Here is a 19975-nt window from a genome sequence, read left to right on the forward strand (position 1 = left end):
CCTGATGTTTTCTCATGACTAGACTGGGGTTTTGAAGTTTCTGCAAGAAACCTTCATAGCAATGATGTGTCCTTCTCAGTGTACCATATCGGGGTCCATGCCGCCAGTATGTTTCTTTACTGGTGATAACCTTGATCACTTGGTTTAGGTGGTGTCTGTCAGGTCTTTCACTGTAAAGTGGAGAATTCCATTTGTAATTAATATATTTGGAGGGGGGAGAGGTTGTGAGACTCCCTCAGCATTATTTGTAACCAGATTTTCCTTCTATGTGCACATTGGGTTGGAGGAGAGGCAGGTGGTGTGTTTTGCAGAAATCTTTGTTACTATAAGAAAGACCTGTGGCTACATCTTGAGAGACAAAAAGGAAAATGTGATATGGCGTGTTTCTACTATGTCTGGGGCGGGGAGTGTGTACATTGTTAACTGAATGGAGTTCAGTTCTTTTTATCCATGAGTTCATTCAGCAAATGTCTGTTAATAAAGGCTAACTCTTGAATTTCGAGTATCTACAAATTGCCAGGCACTGGTATTAGGCTCTACATCTGTTATCTTAGTTCATACAACACTTTAAAGTAGATATTATCACCCATGTTACAGATAAGGATCCTGAGGTTTAAGGAAGCAAGTTGCTCAAAGGCACGTGGCAGAACTGTGACCCGAACCCAGACCTGTCTAACTCAGAAGTGTGCTATTTCCACGACACCAAGCTTGCTCCCCTCCTATGGGCCAAGCACTGTAATCAGCGCTGAGGATACTGAAGCGTTAAGACACGTGTTCAGGAAGAGCTCGTACTCCAGCAGAGGAGGCCTTCGGAAGAAGCGCAGAAGGCCCGGGGAAGAACCGTTACTGGTGGGTCTAGTCCTTTTTTTCTGACAATCACTGAGCTGGTTTTCTCAGGTCTTTACTGAGTCACAGTAGATTGGCCAGGCTGCCTTCAGCGCAAATAGTTCACCAGAGAAGGGAGCTGAGATCGATGGCGTGCTTCCTCTGCTGTTGCTGGCCATGATTTATCTCAGCCGCCCTATGAAGTGGGTGTATTTTCTCCAGTTAGTTCATGAGGAAACCAAGGCTCAAAGGGGCCAAATAACATACCGAAAGTCACCAGCTAGTAAGTGGCTAAACTGAAGTGTGATGGATTCCAAGGTCTTCAGGACCCCTTGATCCGCCCGGGGGGCTGGATTTCAGCATCCTCACCGCCTGTGAGGAGCTGTGTGTCTGTTGACTTCTCCTTTGTAGAAAGGATGCTCGTGATCACCTCATGCCTGATGGTCACTGACAGCAGTGCGTTTGTAACAAGCATTTTTGCTCAAACCAAAGGGTCTTTGTGCAGCTTTTGCTTTTTGTTAATTTATTTTTTATTTTATTTATTTTTGGCTGTGTTGGGTCTTCGTTACTGTGCGTGGGCTTTCTCTAGTTGTGGCGAGGGTGGGCTCCTCTTCGTTGTGGTGCGTGGGCTTCTCATTGCGGTGGCTTCTCTTGTTGTGGCACACGGGCTCTAGGCGGCAGGCTTCAGTAGTTTTGGCTCGTGGGCTCTAGAGCGCAGGCTCAGTAGTTGTGGCGCACGGGCTTAGTTGCTCCGCGGTATGTGGGATCTTCCCGGACCAGGGATTGAACCCGTGTCCCCTGCATTGGCAGGCGGATTCTTAACCACTGCGCCACCAGGGAAGCCCCGCAGCTTTTGCTTTTTTAAACCACCTCCTCCCACAGTCAGTCCGTGTCAACAGAAGGGAAATGGAAAATGATGATTCTGAATCATTTGTGACATCTAAAATGTTACCTTACAAACAAGCATGCTTCCCCAGGAGGTATGGCATACGGCAAGTCAGGTCTCCCTGCTCCCTGGCTTTTGATGAGAGAGTTTAGTTCCTCCTAGAGTCAATGCTCAATAAATAGCATTTGCTGCTGCTGCTAATAATAGTTTGTGGTCTTCATGTCACAAGGCATTTACTGAACTGTCCAGTGAAAGAGGGGACAGAAAAGGTCTGTCATTCTCCTGCCTCTTCCATTTTGACATCTCCCTAAATGGTCTCATAAGGCGTTGTGCTTTCTATTTTTTATTGGTTTTGAAAATGCAAAAGCAAAGTGGAGTAGCTGAACTTAGTGGCTGGAGAAGACGAGGCCAGGGATCAGGATGGGGGGAGATCAGTTGGCGAGCTGGCCTATTAAAATTACTCCATTTTATCTCCACCACATGTGGTTCACTGATTATCTTGACTCTGCTACTACTGTTCTAGTAGAGATGATGAGAAAGAATAACCAAAAGGTGAGATGGTCAGTGGCTGTGAAAAAATACAGGGTGTAGGGAATTAGAAGGTGCTCTTGTTTTCCCCATCTTAGTTTCGAATCGCCAGGCCAGACCCAGAGTCAAGGATTCAAGTGCAGGTAATTTATTTGGAAGGTGCAGGAACCATTGGTAGGGAATTGGGGAGAATGAGCTGGAAAGGGGAAAAGGCCAATAAAGGGATGTGTTATCGAGCAAGCTGATACTGTGGTGACTGGAGCTTAATCCCACTGGTGAACCCTGAGAAATAGTGGTGTCGAGCACACGTGTCAGATTTCTCCACTGTTGCCCCATCCCACCAGGGGAGGAAGTGGGGATATTTATGCGCTACCTTCTGAGTGTCAGTGGTTGAGGGCTGCTCCCATAAAGTGTGCTGGGCACACAGAGTGGATTCTCCAGCTTGGGAGAAAGCTCTCAGGGAAAGAGATGCAAATGCTGGCAGTCGGAAGTCCACCAGTGTGCACTGAAGTGGAAAGGCTTACGGGTGTGGGCTGGGTACCAACAACATCCACTATGTTCCCTTAAAACAAAACAAAACATTCAGTCCTCCCCCAGGGTTCCCCATATCATTAAACGTACTGCCATTTACTCAGCTTCTCATGCTAAAGACCTTACAATTTTCCTTGATATGTTTTTTTGTTTTGTGTGTGTTTGTTCTTGCTGCACATTCAGTCTATCCCCAAATCCTGTGAATTCCATTTTCAAAATATATCTGAATCCTACTACTTCTCACCATCTCCATCATCATCTTTCACTAGATTTCTTCTATAGCTTTCTAGTCTGAATTTTTATTTATATTCTCATCCCCCATATGGTACCTAGAGTAATCTTTTTAAACTTAGATCACTTTACTCCCCCATCACAAAACCATCCAGGGGTCCTTTTTACTCTTAGAATAAAATCTGAAGTCCTTACCATGTTCTACACCATCTGGCTCCTGGCTATAGCCCTGACTTCAGTTTCTATCCACTCACTCACAGTGCTCCAGCCAGATTGGTTTTCTGGCTGCATTCCTACCTCAGGGCCTTTGCACTTGTTCTTTCAACATAGCAAACTACTCTGTATGTTCATGTCACTCAATCAGTTTATTCAGATAGTTGCTCAAATGTCACCTTTGTAGGGAGCACTTTTTAAAATACCCTATCTAGAGAACAGACTTTTCTCGTAACCTGGTTTTATTTTATTTTTTTCCATAGCAGTGATCATGACTTGGCTGATTGTAGTTTTTGTTTTTATTTGTTGCCTATTCCTGAATTAGAATATAAGTGCTATCAGTGGGGCGGACTCTGATTTGTTGCACTACCCCCAGCCTGGAGTAGCACTAACACATAGTAGGTATTCAATAAATATTTGCTGAATGAATGGATTAATAACTGTTTAATGGTCCTGCTGAGATCAGTCAAGAACTTTCAGAACAGACAGCAGAAATTACAAACCTTAGTTTGATAACTGCCTGCCTGCATCTTTTCCCCGAGCTGTCTCTAATGAAAAACACACACTCTGGGGCTTCCCTGGTGGCGCAGTGGTTGAGAGTCCGCCTGCCGATGCAGGGGACACGGGTTCGTGCCCCAGTCCGGGAAGAGCCCACATGCTGTGGAGAGGCTGGGCCCGTGAGCCATGGCCACTGAGCCTGCGCGTCCGGAGCCCGTGCTCCGCAACGGGAGAGGCCATAACAGTGAGAGGCCTGCGTACCAAAAAAAAAAAAAAAAAAACCACACACGCTCTTAGCAGAGTCAGTTGAAGGTCCTGGGGCTGCTTCCAACATGTTCTTTCTTGAATCCATTGCAAATCACAACTTGTTCATTTTTCTTTTTGTTTGACTCTCTGAGAACAATAGAGAGAAAACCAAGATAATCAGTGTGCTACATGTATGGTGACGGGGACGAAGTGTAGCCTTGTTCTTTAATAAACTAGAATGCGAAGTTGGTCATTTCCCCAAGTTCCTGGCATGCAGTAGGTGCACACTACATGTTGAGTGAATTGACAGTATCATCCCTTTGACACTTCTGCTGCTTGTTCTGCAGAAGATATTTCATTTTAAGACCCACACTCTTAAAGATGCCAGAAAGTGGGGGGACTTTCTTCATCCCTGCCCCCCATCCCAGAAAACCCTTAACTTTAGCCACCCCATCTCTTCTCATACATACCCCCCCGTGATCCCCAAAATAGTAGAGTCAGTTCTATCTTTTGTGTGTAGTTTAAAACTATTTAATTTAGTCCATTATAAAAATAACGCAGGCTCATTTTAGAAAAGTTTATAAATTTTTTATAAAAGTAAAAGAGAAAAGGGAGAAAAATAACACATCGTTCTATCACCCAGGGATAACCAGTGTTAGTAGGTGGACGTATTTCCTTCCAGTGTTTTCTATGTATATTTTTACACAGTTTTTTGTTTGTTTGTTTGTTTGTTTGTTTTTGCGGTACGCGGGCCTCTCACTGTTGTGGCCTCTCCTGTTGCGGAGCAGCAGGCTCCGGACACACAGGCTCAGCGGCCATGGCTCACGGGCCCAGCCGCTCCGCGGCATGTGGGATCCTCCCGGACCGGGGCACAAACCCGTGTCCCCTGCATCGGCAGGCGGACTCTCAACCACTGCGCCACCAGGGAAGCCCTTTGCACAGTTTTAATATACAGTTTATCTCTCTTTTTTACTAACATCATAACATAAGCATTCATTCGTAATATTCAACGCTTTGTGCACATCTTTTTATTTATTTATTATTATTTTTTAATTTATTTATTATTTTTGGCTGTGTTGGGTCTTAGTTGCTGCTCACGGGCTTTCTCTAGCTGCGGCTAGTGGGGGCTACTCCTCTTTGCGGTGTGGGGGCTTCTCATTGCAGTGGCTTCTCTTGTTGCGGAGCACGGGCCGTAGGCATGCAGGCTTCAGTAGTTGTGGCTCATGGGCTCTAGAGCGCAGGCTCAGTAGTTGTAGCGCACGGGCTTAGTTGCTCCGCAGCATGTGGGATCTTCCCGGACCAGGTCTTGAACCCGTGTCCTCTGCATTGGCAAGCGGATTCTTAACCACTGCACCACCAGGGAAGCCCCTGTGCACATCTTTTTAAATAGCTGTGCAGTATTACGTTTCCCTGTTGTAGACCATTTTGCTTGTTTTCTATTTTTCATTATAAGTAATGCTGGGATAAACATCCTTTGACTTGTATCTTTGCTGGCATTGCTGATTATTTCTTTGGGATAGAGTCCCAGAAAAAAAAATCACTAGTTCTAAGGATACAAACTCCTAAGACATTTTGTAAGATTTCATTTTGATTTCTAAAACTGTTTGGATGTGACTTCCATAAAAGAGCTCCAGAAAAGCAGTTTGCCTCTGAGAATTTACTTCCAGTTTTGAAACGTTTCGGACCCAGGCTGTTTTAGCATTCAGTTTCAGTGAGCACAGAAATCTTCTGTAGCCTTCTCCACTGCAGGCCTCTTCCCGCTCTAATAAAATGCAGCAAGAGCATTATAAAAATCGTCCTTTGGTAAACAGCCTCTTTTTGTGTTCTCAAGGACTGTTTTCTGAAGTCTTTCTGGTGGGTATTGTAGTCACGTCTAGGACTACACGTAGTATTTTTGCATGCCTGCTCATGACGTCTTAAGGGTTTACTTATGCTTCTATGTTTTATTCATTGCCAAAAGGAGGTCCAGGTTTCATGGCAGTGAAACCCGCTTTTATAAGTCTGTCTGAGTCCAGCCTCAAAGGCCAGGACTCCCTTGTCAGGGACTGCTTTTGGTAACATCATAGGAGTAAGGCTGGGCCAGCCTGGAAAGGGCCCTGCCAAAGATGGACGGTTTATAAATAGAGAGAAGCCATGGCTTTCATAGGTAGGAGGGGTAGGCATTATATAATACCACGATACCCAGGAGACATAATGTCTGGAAGAGCCAAGGGTTCTGGGATGGTTTGGAAAGTTATGGCACAGCCAGCTACATAATCTCATGCATGCAACCTTATTAAGCAGAATGAACCCAGCGTCTCTGTATTGACCTGAAAAGGTGTCCAGGCTCTTTTGTTAATTCTAAATAGTAAGTTGTAGAGAAATATATATGGTTTGATCCCATATTTGCAAATAAAGGCAAAAATTGGGTTCCAGGTAATCTTTAATATCTACATGAACCAAAAGAAACATGTGGAGGGACACACATGAGACTGTTGGTAACTGACTACTCAGGAATGTGGAACTGGATTATAGAAGAATGAGGAAACCTCTTCTTTGCACAACTCAACTGAATAGTGTATTACAAAGAGCAGGTATTACTTTTATAACTTAAAAAAATGATGAAAGCTAAAGAAAGAAAGAAAACACACTGGAGAGGAATGGACTGAGAAGGGAAGTTCATTCAGGAGCTAGTTGACAGGTAGGCGCCGCGCAGGGTTGGGGTCCCCCTCTTGGCGAGACAGGTGCAGCCCCGTAGAAAGGCCAGGCTTCCCAGAAAACTGGGGCTGGGTGGGCCGTGTCCTTCCACTGGCAGCTGTTAGAGAATCGACGGTGTTGGCGTTCACCTGCGATATCACACTTGGAAAGGCTTCTGGAAAAAATAACCGGAATGATCCAGACAGAGGCAGGAGTTACTGTCCTTCCTCTGGAGGCTTGAGGGAGGGTGTCTAGGAGCAGAGAGGCAAACAGCCATTAAAAGCCCCAGAATGGAAAAGATTGATTCAGCCTCAGCCTCCTAGCGCACTTCCTAGACATCTGTGAGACGGGCCCCAGGCTTTGAACTGGAGACAGTGCCCAAGCCTTTTATTAACCTTCTTCCCTCGGGAGCCGGGGACGAGGTGTGTGTCTTTGAAGAGTGGTGGCTCAGAAGCGACACGGCTTTCAAACATGATTTGTTTTTATTCTATTGGTGAATTAGGGTGTGTTTACAGGGAAAGAATGATTTAGACGACGACCAGTCTGCTGGAAATATAAAGGGATAATTGAATCTGCAAGTCTATTAAAGAGTCTTGTCTTGCATCTTGTGGGATGACATTTATTGCAGAGACCAACTTGGCTCTTGTTTTTCAGTTTCTTTTCTTCCCTTTCTCCCTTTCTGATCTTTCAAAAATTAGATTTTCCCTTCCCCCAATCAGAAACTTTTTGAAAAGCCTCTGAGGAGAGTCAGGACCCCTGAAAGGAGCACATCGAGGCAGCATCGCGTGGCAGTTTGGCGCGGGGACTCTGGGAGTCGGCAGGTGCCTGACACCCTGCGGTAAGTGCCTGGTCAGTTGTTACCATCAGAATCTCTGTCATCCCCAGTTCTGACACCAATTGCTCTGTTTCCTTGGGCAAATTAGTTCATTTCTGTGGTCCCCCTGTTCCTCCCATGCCAGCGGAGCCCTCGACAGTTAGTAACTCCAGCGAAGCCCGAAAACGCAACACAAGCAGTGCAAAGGCAATGCCAGTGATCAAAAGAACCCACCCCGCTTGCCATGTAGACGGATAATATCATTTCACTGGGGACTGCTCTCAGTAAGTGGGCTCTTTTTTCTCTGAAGAGCCTGGAATCTGTTCCTCAGGGCTGCTAAAACTGGCCTTGTTCTGCGGTCTGATCCGCTGGCCGACCTGTGTCTACATTACTAAAACTGGCCGGGGGCCCTGGCACCGTCCCGCCACGTGGGCCGCCAAATCGCAAGGCCCTTTCTTTTGAGCAAATAGCATTGCACACGTTGCCATCAAGAAAACGAAAGCATTCACAGTGGCACAGCGTCCAGCTTCTCTCTGTGGCCTTTTGAAACAATTTTGTGACCAGGGAGTGGCAAGAAACAAAGGTCTTTCTATCTGATCTGCTCACCAGGCCGGCGTCAGATCACGCAGGAGCCTGCACCCCTCTTCCCCCGGTACCATCGGATTGTTATCGCTGCGCTTGTCTCCTCTCTCTGAGTAGGACGAGGCAGGCAGGCAGGCAGAGGAATATATTTCAACTGCCCTTGACTCTGTTTATAATCACCAACATGAAAGGAAGGGAAAGAGATTGAGTTTATAGGACTGGCTCTTTGTGTAGCCTAATTTATCTCTCTCCAGCAGCAGTGGGCTGAGCAGGTTTCCTTTTTTGTTTCCGATGCGGGAAGCTGAAATATGAATCTATGTTGATGAGAGAATAAAGGAATTGAAAGAGGCATAAGTCTTATCTTCTCGCAACCCTAGGAGATCAGCTCTTTGTGACGAAGGGGATTATACTTCTGTAATTAACTGCTTTGCAGCTCCTGGTGATGGCTCAGGCCTGAATAATGGCACCCAGAGAAGTTGGATAAAAGGCGGGCAGGTGGGTGCAGCCACGGACCGTGAACAATGGTCTCAGGGCTTGACATCCCTTCCCAGTGCCCAGCTCGCAGAGAGTCAAGCCAGGAGATATTTGTCCCCTGTCTAGCAACATTCACAGCAGAGAGAATAGAATTCCAGAACAAATGTTTAAAGCTCATAGAGACCTGTTCCTCTGTAGGCTGGTAGCTGCCCGGAGGTACCTTGAAGACCTAAGCCAGGTTGTACACCCTTTGTGTTCCCGCCAGTGCCCGGGACCTGGTAGGTGCTGACTAAACTTGGTGAAGGTGGCTGCCCCTTTCCAGCTGTGGGATTTGGGGAAAGTTGTCTAATTTCTCTGATCTTCAGTATACCATCCACAAAATGCAAGGGGTCTTGTAGAGTTGGGGGTAAGAAGAGTTCAGATCATGATAAACAAATTACTTATGACATCGCCTGGCATATATGGCAAGGGATCAATAAATGCTAGCTATTATTATTACATTGTGGAATACAAATGGGTGGCGAGCTCATCACTGTTTACGAGTGCCTTCTCATGCAAGGCACCATACATACCTTCGTGCCCGAAAGCCTCACATCGTCCTTGTCAGGTAAGCAGGATCCTTCCCCCCATTTCACTGATGACAAAACAGGCTCAGACTGGAACAGTGACCTGCTCGAGGTAAAGGGCAGGAGAGGAGACTGGAAGCCGGGTGTTCTGTCCTGGGCCCCTCCCCTCCCCTCCACACCAGCCTCCCAGGCCCTCAGCCTGTTCCTCGACAGGTGTGTCTGCCCATCACTCTCCAGACCTCATCACCCCAGGATCAAACCTCTGGGCCATCTTTTTGCTTCCTTTTTTGCTCCCTGCCTGTGTCACTGAGTCCTAGAGATTCTTGAGATGTTTTCAGAACTTCTCCCTACTCAATCCTGCTGCCACTTAACACTGGCCCAGCACCTGGTCGTTTGATAACCAGGCTTCCTACAGCGAGCAGGCTCTTGAGTGGTGTCTAAGGGAGGGCGAAGCTCCCTTCCCATCACCCCCCACACCAGTGCCAGGTGAGTGGTCCCAACCTCCACTTCCCTGTCCTTCCCTGCGAGGGATCAGCGCCCACAGCGTCAGCTCCACCGTCCTTTTCTGGGATGCAAGGCCCTTCAGCTGACCCACCCGAATTTGTCTCTTCTCACTCGCAGTGAGAACCCCCTGCTCTGGCTGAGCCTGCCTTGTCTCCATCAGGTAGGCGCCCCATGGCCTCTCTGAGCGCTCAGTGGATTAGATCCTTGATAAGGATGCAAATGCCCCAGAGGGGATGCTCCATTCAATGCATGGTCAGTGCTTGACAGAGCCATGAACAGAGAGCTCCTCTCTTCCATCCACCCACGCGTTCTACAGATGGACCCTGAGGCCCAGTGGCTTAGCCAAAGCCACACAGTGAATGAGTTTCAGAGCCAAGTCTCACACCTAGGTCTTCTAGCTTAGAATTCAGTGCTCACCCGTTAGACCAATGGACTGCATTGCCCTCAGTGGTGATGGCAGCCACTGGCCAGAGTGGTGGCGGGGGCACCTGAACTCAGTCTCCACGTGGGCGGTGGACCTGTGTGATTCACCAAAGGGACGGCCTGATGAGGGAAAACGACTGAGTTAGGCCCTGGGGCAGGGCTGTGGTGGGCAGGATCTGGGGGGTGGGGGAGACAGGGTTGGAGACTGAAATCTAGAGAGATTGTCATGGAAATCAGCGATTGTAAGGCAGGTGAAAATGCGGCTGTATACTGGCCCGGCAATGTGCTATGGGAACGTAGCAATTAACTTCTCTACTCATGGGAGGTGGGATCCAGGAGGGCTTTGAGGAAGAAGCGGCCTGTGACTTGGGTCTGAAGAAGCAGGAGGAGGCTGTTCAGGGGCTGTCAGGGGCCAGGCGTTCTGCATTGAGGGAGCAGCGTGGACAGAGGCAGGGAGGCCGGACAGCCTGGGCTGTACGTGGAGAATAGCACAGCGGGCAGCAAGGGAACCTGGAAAAAAGCAGAGGAACCTGAATTGAAGTTCTGACTCTGCAGCTAGTCTGACCAGCTCAGGATCTGGACAAGTCACTTTATCTTTCTGGATCTTAGTTTCCTTATATGTGAAACTGGCATAACGATATTATCTGTCTCCTGAGGGTTATAGTGAGGATGAACCAAAACAGTAAGGCACCAAATACAGGGCCTGGCACATAGTAGGTGCTCAACAAAAGGCCCAGTATGGCCGGAGGGTAGGTCCTGTTGGAACACAGGGACAAACAGGGGTTTGGGCGATGGTGTATGTTTTCTTTTGCCTTCCGATGGGCCCTTTCCCCTCCTTCCAGGGGCTCCCCAGCTGGCCTGGGAGGGCTGCTCACCCACTTAGAGTTGCCAACATGTTTGGCCATTCTCGGGTCCAGAACGATCTTCTGGTTCCGTCATCATCCTTAAGCTCTTTCCAGCCTGAACACAACTGGGGCTAGCGTTCCAGGTCTGGTCATGTTTGCTGGCAGAGCCCGTGTTTGGGAGCGACAGCTCTGTTTAGGTAGAAACAGACACTGAAAACAGCTGCTGGCTTCTCTGCCTTGGTAAACACGGAGTAAACCCTGCCACTCCGGGCTTTGCGAGGGATCAGGGAGCACAAGGCAGGCCCTACTCACAGCGTCCTGTGGGGTAGGGGAAGGCCATCTTTTCAGCAAGTGTGCCAGCCTCCTCAGGCTGGGGCCAGGTTTAGGGGTGGCGGTGGGAGGAGTTAGAGGCCCTTCCTTCCCTCTTGGCCTCTAGGTGTCAGAGGACTCTCCAGGCGCTTCCTGCCATCTAATATCTGTGGGACTTCAGGTCAATTTTCAACCTCTCTGGATGGGCCAGTCAGCAAAGGCAATTCCTGGCATGTCCCTGTGTGCTGTTCCTCTTTAGTGAGTGGTGGCCAAACTTACCTATGCATCAGAATCACCTGGGTGAGGCTAACTAAACATTCAGATACCCAGGCCCTGCCCCAGACTTACTGAGTCAGAATCCCTGAGGGCAGGGCCCAGGAACCTGCATTTTAATGACCTCTCCAGGTGATTCTGGTACAGGCATCCCAGGAACGATACCACCATAATCTCTGTCTGAATTCCACCAGGTTCCCTGGGGAACCAGGAGAAAGAGGTAGTTAGAAGGGCGGGCTAACAGGTGATGTCAACACACCACTCCTCTTCACACGTACCTCTGCAGTTACGCTTTTTTGGCGTTGGCATAGAAACAGAAGCTCTTAGATGTATGTCTCCTTAGAACAGATGCCATTACTGTTCTAGGATATAAAAGAGTGATACCCCATCCATTAGACTTAGCCCATTTCCAGCCCATCCACCCATCCTCCATCCATCCATCCATCCACCCATCCATCCATCCATCCATCCATCCATCCTCCATCCATCCATCCATCCACCCATCCTCCATCCATCCATCCATCCATCGATCCTCCATCCATCCTCCATCCATCCATCCATCCATCCATCCATCCATCCTCCATCCATCCATTCATCCATCCATCATCCATCACTTTTTTAGTACCTGCCTGTTCTGTGCCTGGCTCTGGCTGGGCTTTGGAGACACAGGGAAGAATAAGATCTGGTTCCTGGCCAGAATTCCCCATCTAGATAAATAGACACACAAGTCATCCTAATATAGGGGGATCCCTCCAATAAGCGATGTCTCAAGTAGGTACAGGGGTGGCACAAGGCAGGAATGATGGAGTCCACGGGCATGGAGGATGGGTCAGAGAAGGCCTCACAAGACAGCAGTTTGTGAGTAGGTCACGAAAGGGAGTAGGAGTTTGCCAGATGGAGAGGCCGTGTGTGAGGGTATGTAGGAAGGTAGGTGACTCCTATGAATGAAACCCCTTCACATCCATTATGAGAGCAGAGGCCTCTCTTTGGGCTCCATGGAGCCCACATTCTGATGCTCATCTGCAGCTGCATCTTCAGTCTCATCTTCTGGTCCTTCAGAGTGAGAAGAAACCACTCTGTGGTGTGTGTTGCAGGCTCATGGCAGCTATCTCTTACACAGCGCAATTGTTGTGGAATTAACAGGTAAACAGCCATCCGAGTTGAGAGGCATGGGATGCTTAAGAGCATCCTAGCTCTGCCTGCAACTCACTAGGTAACTGAGGGCAGGTCCCTGAGCCTCAGTTTCCCTGTCTCTAAGATGGAAGGTTGGCTTCCAGTTCTGCCAGTTTCTGCCTGGAGCACGGCCCCGACACCCTGGCATCAATATACTTGTTAGCAATGGTCTTTCTTCCCACTCCAAGCTCATCTGTCTCAGCATATCAGCAGCACAACATCTTGCAGGATTAGTGTATCGGATTTGAGCCCCCCGCATATTCCCTGCAGTCCAGAAGTGGTTTTGCAGGGAAAATGCAAGGTGGATGTAAGCCTGAAGGTGGCGCTGTGGCTCCAGTTGCGGAGCTGCTCTCTGGAGCAGGTCTGTGTTTTCAGAGCATCTGTGCAAACTGTGCCCGGTTGATGGCAGGTTCTCTTCTCTCATGGAGCCCTCACAATCCGGCATACCCTGCTCGTTTGAAAGAAGCAGCCAGGCCAGCTCACTCGGGCCTCCCCGCCTCCTGGGCCCCTTCACACATCTTCAAACCTCCCTGTTTCCCTGTGGGTCCTCCCTTCAGCAGAGGAGGAGGAAAGCCTATTGAGAATGGCTTGTGGGCGGAGCAGGGGTCTGCGCCGGAGTTTTTCTGGTGCTCATTGCAGGCAGGAGGCCCTTGGTGTGGAGCTGCTGTGGGGTCTGTGACATGACTTGCTGTGTTTGGGTCACAGCCTCCTTGACCCGCATCCCGACCCCCGACAGTGGATTTCCCCCGGGGTGATGATATTTTGAAAGCACTCCATACTCTTCCCGCTGCTGCCTTCTCTCCTCCATTCATTTGGGTTCGCTTTTTAGCTGAGCCACTGAATAAGGAATCCAGCGGGAGAAAATGATGGGGGCAAGAGGAAGGAAAGAGGAGAGCGCTAACATTTATAAAGTGCTCGCTGGGTGCCCAGCACCTCCACCAAATAACTACAGCCGCGAATTTTGTACTTTCAGCTGCATCACCCTTTCCTCCAACCAAATTCACAAGCCAAACTTGCCACGGAAACCAGACACAGCAGGGGAGCTGCTCCAGTGGGACGGGTGGGGCACCAACGGGCCCTGCCCCTCACCTCCGCATCCTCTCCCTTCCTCCCTCCCAGCAGCCCCTCTGGTGCTCCCACCAAAGCTGGATCTAAAGCACTGTGCACCTTAATCTGTATATAACTCTTAAGAGGAAATAGTCCCCTCATTTTTCAAATGTAAAAGTGAGGTGATTTGCCAGAATCCTATGATCAATAAAAGGCAGACAGCCAGGCTGTGGGCCCAGGCATGCCTGACTCGAAAGCCCCCAACTCTGCCTGGAAGACACTGGGTGCTCTGCTGCCCAAGGAGGGACAGGAAGAGGCGGTGGCTCACCCCCCGCCCCCGGCCCCCCGCCCCGCGGTAGACAGCGGACCAGGCCAGATACAACGGACGCGGTTGATGCCAGATATCTGGTAAACCGCCTGCAAAGAAGGAACCCAGATAGGACGGGAGGACCGTGGAGGATGGGAAACACATGCGGAGTGGGTTCTGCGGCACCGGGGACACGATCGTTCAGCCCCCAGGCACGCTTCAGCTTGGCTGACTTCAGAAGACACCAACGAGCCATGTGCTAGACATTCGCAGTCAAGCTTTCCAGGCCCCGATCAGACGGTTTCGTTCCGGAGCAGCCAGGACTGGGGGCGGTAAAATGTGAACTGGCTCTCGTTCCTGCTTTGCAGGTGGAGGGGAGATCGTGCAAGAACAGCAAGACGCTTAAAAAAGAACAAAATGTGAAGTCGTGTGTTCGCTTGGAATCTTGTAAGGAGCGTGGATTTGGAGTCAGAAATCTATGGGTTCCAAGGTCATCTCTACTGGTTTGACCTGACTTCTCTGAGGCTCAGTTGCCTCCTTTGTAAACCGACATCACCAGCAGTGCCTGTGTCTCCGGGCTGCTGTGGGTGGGTTACGTGAGCTCTCGAGTGGGGAAGCGTCAAATCCGGGATGTACAAAGTAAACAGGGGTTCTCTCCCTGCTCTCCTACCTCTTCTCAAAGCCCATTGAATTGATGGTATGTCCTAAACGGATGTGCTTGCAAGGGACACTTAACAGATGGGTTATCATTTCTGATTTTGGTCAACTGGCTGAGACACTTTTTCATCTTATTATGTGAGATGTGACACGGATCCTCAAAAGTGTAAACATAGAGCCTCAGAGAGCTCAGGATGGTTGAATCCAACTCCTTCGTTTTAGGGAGTGGGAAAATGACTTACCCAAGGTCCCCCATTGGGTTAGTGGCAGAGCTGGGGCTGGAACCCAAATCTGTTGACTCTCAGCCCACTGCTCTGTCATCCCAGGTGAGAAGGAAGGTCCGCAGGATGCTCTCTTGATCCCTTCTGGTCCATGATTCCTACCTCTGTGAGGAGAATAGAGGGAGGGGTTCACCAAGGAAGACCCACTGTGTTCCACGAACCCCATCACGTGGGGTCATGTGTTGGGGGTGAATGGAGCCTCCGTTATGGGACTGAGATCTGAGGAGGCAGGACCAGTGCTGTCATCAGCCAGAGTCAGAGGTGAAGCAGGCTCCTACCACAGGTGTAAGGAGATTGTCCAACTTGGAGTTGGTTCCATCTCTGCCTCTTACCAGCTGTGTGACCTGGGCAGGGAATTTCTCTCTCTGAGCTTGTCCTGATCTGAGAACCAAGGAGAATAAAAGCATATACCTCATAGGTTATGGTTAAGATTAAACAAGTTAATATAATAATAATAATAGCCAACAGTTAGGGAACACGTACTATGTGCCAGGTTGAGTTCTCAACTCTTTATATGTATTTGCTCATTTAATCTTCATAACAACTTGTATTTCACTACTGAGGAAAGAGACTCAGAATGGTTACGCAGAGTCCAGGGACACACAGTTGCAGAGGACAGAGCCAGATACTGAGCCCAGCTGGACTGGCTCTGGCATCCCACTCTCTCAACCACTCTGCCCCTTGGCCTCTCGATTTAGGCAAAGCCCAGTGCTTAGCATGTAGGTCTCCAGAAAAGTCCATCCCTCCCTCCCTCCCTCTCTTTTCCCTTCCTCCTCACCCACCCCCTTCTTGTTCCCAAGAGTGGGTGGGTTCCAAAAGCAGTTACGCTCTGGTTTCTCAGACGTCGGAAGTCCACCCAACTTAACCATTTCACCTTGAATAACTTTTCTTCTCTGTTTTGTTGTTGGTTTTGCTTTTTACATTTTTTTGTTGCTTAATCAAAAGCGCAGCTGAACTGCCAGCAAGGCAAATCTCTTGATCCTGTGCTCCTGGGCACCAGGTGAGCCTCTGCTCAGCTAAGCTCCCAGTGCCAGTGAGCCAAGGGGCATGGTCGCCTGGCTTCCACTTGCACGCATGTGTGCTGACTCCCAGCCCGCAGCCAGCTTCCTGAATACGAACAACCAATTTGGGAAAAAAATACGCCGCCTTGTTTGTGGGTTTCTGGCGACACTCGTTCAAGTTCCTGGTTAATATAGAGACCTTGTCAAGATGTCCAAATACTCTTCTTAGCACAGAAACTTGTCTTACCACCCGTATCCACATAGCCCCAAAGAGCAGACGGTCCCAAGTGACAGGAAAGGCTCAGCCACTGAGTCTTCCTGAACCCCGACTGCCCTGAGGCTCTGGTTCCCTTCCAGCTACTTGCAGGCCATGGGCCCGTAGAGGATATAACAAGGAAATAGCAAAGAGCGCCGAGTGAGACCAAGCGGCCTTGTGAATAAAGGCAAATCAGGACAATGGAGAATCTGGCCAAGCTGTTTAAAGGCCCAAATGTATTGCTTTTTCCAGTGGCCCAAAGGAAAAGCAGTCTGCCATGGGGATCCGGATCCGCTACTGTCACAGCTGGAAGGGCAAGGTCGAGACTCCAGTGGACTGGATGCTAAGGTTGGGTCTCGGACCTGCCTCTGAGCCTGCAATGCCAGCATCGACATTTGTGTTTATACAAACGGTTAGCAGAGCCCCCAGCGCCCTCTTGTCATCCCATCTCTGCTTGTTGAAACCCTGCCCGTGCTTTGGGACCCCTCTCCAATGCCAGCACTTCCAGAAAGACTTAAAATCAACCCCTTTTTCTCCCTTGTACCTCTCATCATAGCCTCATCTCTGACCACCTTCTGCCTGGCATTATGGCGTCTTATACACCTGCCTTCATTTCGGAGATGCTCATCGAACTCTAATTACATGGCGGAACCAGAGCTAGTCACTGGTGATGAGAAAGATACAATCCCTGTATCACTTAAAGAGCTCACATGCTCACAGTCTAGCTGAGACAGACAAGTCAACGCATAATTAAAAACAGTGTGGAGGAACGTGCAGACTGCTGTGAATGCCGAGAGGCCAGGCCATCTGCCTGGTGTAGGGGCGGGGGTGGGGGAGATCCCGGAAGACTTCCCAGAAGCGATGATGCCTGGCTTACCTCTTAAACGGTGGGCTCCACAAAAGGGCAAGGGGATGGGGAAGAGGGAGAAATCTAGGGGGTGGAACAGCACATGCAAAAGCAGGGAGGTGCAGGAGAGCAGGTGAGGGAACCCCAATGAGCTTAGATGGCTGGAGTGGAGAGTGCCCTGGGCAGTGGCAGGAGGTGGGATCAGGCAAGTGTGTAGTTGTCAGATAACAGAGGACCTAGTAAGCGCCGCTTAGCAGTCTGGGCTTTATCCTGCAGATAGTGGAGCACCATGGAAAGGGTTTTAGGAGGCATGGACCTGGACAGATCTGTGTTTTAAAAAGACCACTTGGGCTATTGAGTGAAAATGGATGGGAGCAGGGCAACAGGTGACGCAGGGAGACCAGGTAGAAGGTGGTAGCATTAGTCCGGGTAAGAAGTGATGGCTTAGACTAGGTGGTAGCAGTGGAGGGATGAGAAGTACAAGGATTCTAGGTCAGTCTAGGAGGTAGGATCGGCAGGACACAGTTGTTGGCGGGATGGGGGAGGGAGAGAAGCAAAGCGGGGATGACTCCCAGAATCTCAGCGCCATCGGCCAGGTAGAAGGTGAGGTTTGGGGAGGAAGGATGGCATTTAGTTTAGGGAATGCAGATCTGAGGAGCCAGGGGATACCACCAGGCGCCTGTAACAGCCCCTTCCTGCTATTTCCCCTTCTCCCCAGGCTGCCCTCTCTGTGGATCTCTCTCAGACTTACTGCCTACACTTACGTTCAAGGGGTAGCCTGAAGTTGGGCTAACGTTTTTCACCTCCGGGTGCCAGAGACATTTGTAAAAAGTTACCAGATAGATGCACCCCTGCTGAAGGTGTTCGAGCTGGACCCCAGAATGCCATGCCTCTCTGGGGTGTTTGTATCAATACTTCAAAAAGAAATCCAGGAGGAGAAGGACACAAAAGGTAGAATGCCAGGGTTGTCAGGAGGGAGATTTGGCAGGAGTCCTTCTCCGGGGTCTGAGAACACACTTGCTGGGCTTGGGGGACCAGCCAGGCCTGGGGCCCTCCTTCCCGCATCTTTTCCTATTTGGTCCCTTGTCCAGCTCTGCAACCTTCACATCCAGCCTGCACCACCAGCTTTGAGACCCCAGGAAGGTTCTTTGTCCTTTCTGGGCCTGCGTCCTTATTCATAAAGTGGCAGAATTCTGCTCTTTTTCTTCCCCTCCACCCATTTTTCTTCTTCCTTCCATGGTGGTTAAGAACAAGGGCTTTCAATCAGGCTGATTTGGGTGTGAATTTCAGTTCTTTCACTTTCTACCTGGGTGTTACTTTACCAGGGCCTTAGTCTCCTCATCTGTAAAATGGGCACAGGAATAGTAGTACCTACTGCGTATTATTACTGTCCATATTCAACGGGATAGTGCTTGGAGAGCTCTGAGCTCAGTGCCTGGGACCCACTGGGTGCTCAAAACCTGCTAAGGTCATGGTCATCATGTCATCACGATTCCCCTCTTCCCTCTCTTCTTCCATGATATTCTTTTCAAATACTCCCAATATAGGGGACCCACTGGCCTGGGCTGCCAGCTGTCCAGTCTGGAGGCAGAGGGCTGGACTGGATGACCCCCTAGGTCTTTTTGATTTGGGGGTCTGGGATCTCAGAGGCTTGGGAACATTCTCTGTGAACTTTCCTCACCTTGATTCTCAGGGTGATTTGGGAGCTGGCCTCTGTGGGTCTCTATCTCTATCTAGTTTTTCCAAGTTCTCTGGAGGCTCCCTCCATCCCCCACTTTCTGCATCCCCTCCTGTGTCTGGACAGGTTAAGGCATGCTCTCTCAGTCAGCTGTCCCAGCCCACCTGCCGGCTCCCCAGTGACTGGGTTTCTGGCGTGGCTTCACTCTGCATTTCCCGAGAATGTTCGGAGGAACTTCATATAATCTCCCTGCCTGCCAGCGCTCTGCGTTTCTGAAACCGACTTCAGAGCAGAGGGAAATGGTTTGGGCAGAATGAGCTTTCGCATTCTCTGTGCCGCCTCTATGCCTGGCAGTTCCTGGTGCCCAGGGAGCTCGGCTCTGTGGGATGCCTCTGTTGATTGCCTTGGTCTGTCGCCCTGTGTTTCAGTCATGATTCTCCAGAGAAACAGAGCCAACAGGGTGTGTGTGTATGTGTGTATATAGATATTACACCACCAGGTATCGTGGTTGGTGTGTGTGTGTGTGTGTGTGTGTGTGTGTGTACGTGTATATATATGTACATATACTAGATTTATTTAAAGGAATTGGGTCACACAATTATGAAGGCTGGCAAGTCCAAAATCTACAGGATGGGTCAATAGGCTAGAGACCAAGAGAAGAGCCAATGATGTGATTCAAGTTTGAAGGCTGTCTGCTATAGAATTCCCTCTGGCTTGGGGGAGGTCAGTCTTTTGTTCTATTCAGGTCTTCACCTGATTGGATGAGGCCCACCCACATTATGGAGGGCAATCTGCTCAAACTCCACCAACTTAAAAAAACATGAATACCATCTGAAAATACCTTCACAGAAACATCCAGAATGATGTTGGACCCCATATCTGGGCACCATGGCCCAACCAAGTTGACACATATAATTAACCACCACCCCCTGTTATTGGCAAACATATCAGAGAAATAGTCCAGGCCTCAGGGATGCCTCTCCCCACCCTGTATATATTACAGACCAGGTTCCTGCTTCCCTAGAGGATCATGATGGAAAAGGACCAACAACCAGGCATAAACTCTGCCTCAGCCAGTCAGCACCCCTTGGCCTGCAGCAGATCAGGCCTGGGGCTGAAGGCCTGAGGGGCTGAGGGGCTGAGTGGGAGACACTGAGCATCTCTATAATGTGAATTGGGGGAAGGGGTTGAGGGATGTTGCTGCCCCCATGACCTCATAGAAGTGACCTTCAAACCTGGTTGCATATCAGAATCACCTTAAAATGCAGATTCCCAGACCTCACTATCAAGGGAAATGCCTGATT

At 49.5% G+C, this 19975-nt stretch overlaps 1 long non-coding RNA gene across 4 annotated transcripts in view; it reads left to right on the forward strand.

The window, feature by feature from the left end:
• The window catches only part of LOC132429187 (uncharacterized), a 163025-nt gene that overhangs the window by 3806 nt on the left and 139244 nt on the right, over positions 1-19975 (forward strand). For 2 of the 4 annotated variants that reach the window (XR_009520310.1, XR_009520312.1), the window contains exons 3-4: positions 598-849; positions 7333-7472. This is a non-coding gene — a long non-coding RNA (uncharacterized lncRNA). Of the gene's footprint in view, positions 1-597; positions 850-7332; positions 7473-8057; positions 8354-16398; positions 16532-19975 lie in introns of those variants that run through there. The other 2 variants (XR_009520311.1, XR_009520313.1) reach the window with 2 other exon arrangements.

The sequence above is a fragment of the Delphinus delphis genome, chromosome 8, assembly GCF_949987515.2.
Source record: "Delphinus delphis chromosome 8, mDelDel1.2, whole genome shotgun sequence".
NCBI classification, from domain to species: domain Eukaryota; kingdom Metazoa; phylum Chordata; class Mammalia; order Artiodactyla; family Delphinidae; genus Delphinus; species Delphinus delphis.